Source organism: Tigriopus californicus, chromosome 9 (genome assembly GCF_007210705.1).
Source record: "Tigriopus californicus strain San Diego chromosome 9, Tcal_SD_v2.1, whole genome shotgun sequence".
Lineage (NCBI taxonomy): Eukaryota > Metazoa > Arthropoda > Copepoda > Harpacticoida > Harpacticidae > Tigriopus > Tigriopus californicus.
Window position 1 is genome coordinate 9,466,376 of NC_081448.1, and position 577 is coordinate 9,466,952.

At 43.8% G+C, this 577-nt stretch overlaps 1 long non-coding RNA gene across 1 annotated transcript in view; it reads right to left on the reverse strand.

The window, feature by feature from the left end:
- Positions 1-554, reverse strand: part of LOC131887002 (uncharacterized) — a 6,426-nt gene extending 5,872 nt beyond the window's left edge. The window contains exon 1 of the long non-coding RNA XR_009373970.1: positions 188-554. This is a non-coding gene — a long non-coding RNA (uncharacterized LOC131887002). The remainder of the gene's footprint in view (positions 1-187) is intronic.
- Positions 555-577: the final 23 nt, after the last annotated feature.

Sequence of the window (577 nt, forward strand, 5' to 3'; positions counted from 1 at the left end):
TAGATGGAAATGGAATACAGGTGCGTAAAGTATGACCCAAGGCATTGAGAACCAAACTTTTCCAATAGAAAAACTCTGAGGTCTCTTCCCCTTCCAGGATACAATGCATTGATCCCCTAATTGAATAACACCCCCTTCAGCTTTCTTTTGCTATGACCAGACCCACTAGCGGCATTATTGTACTCACTGATGTTCGTATTGGTTGGTTCAGTGTGTTTGGATCACGAGCGAACTCTTTGAGAGCACAAAAGACAAAGGGATCGAGGGACAAAAAGTTCCTGGTTCTTCCCTATTCCTTCCCCTCGCTCGTTTTGTTGTCCAATAGATGTGCTGCCCATTTGATGGGTCGAGTGTGACCATTTTTTGTTAATTTGTACAAACGGTGAGCGTTTGGACCCATATACAGACGTAGCTTGCCTATCCTGCATGATGGATGGAAAAAGTATCGGACCAATCTTGGATATCTTCTACTTCCACGAAGGTCAGACAATCGAAGACGTCCACACCTTGGAAGTGTTTTTTCCCCGTTTATGTAAAACCTGTTTTCGAGGCTCAACGAGAAAGAATGTCAATGCTC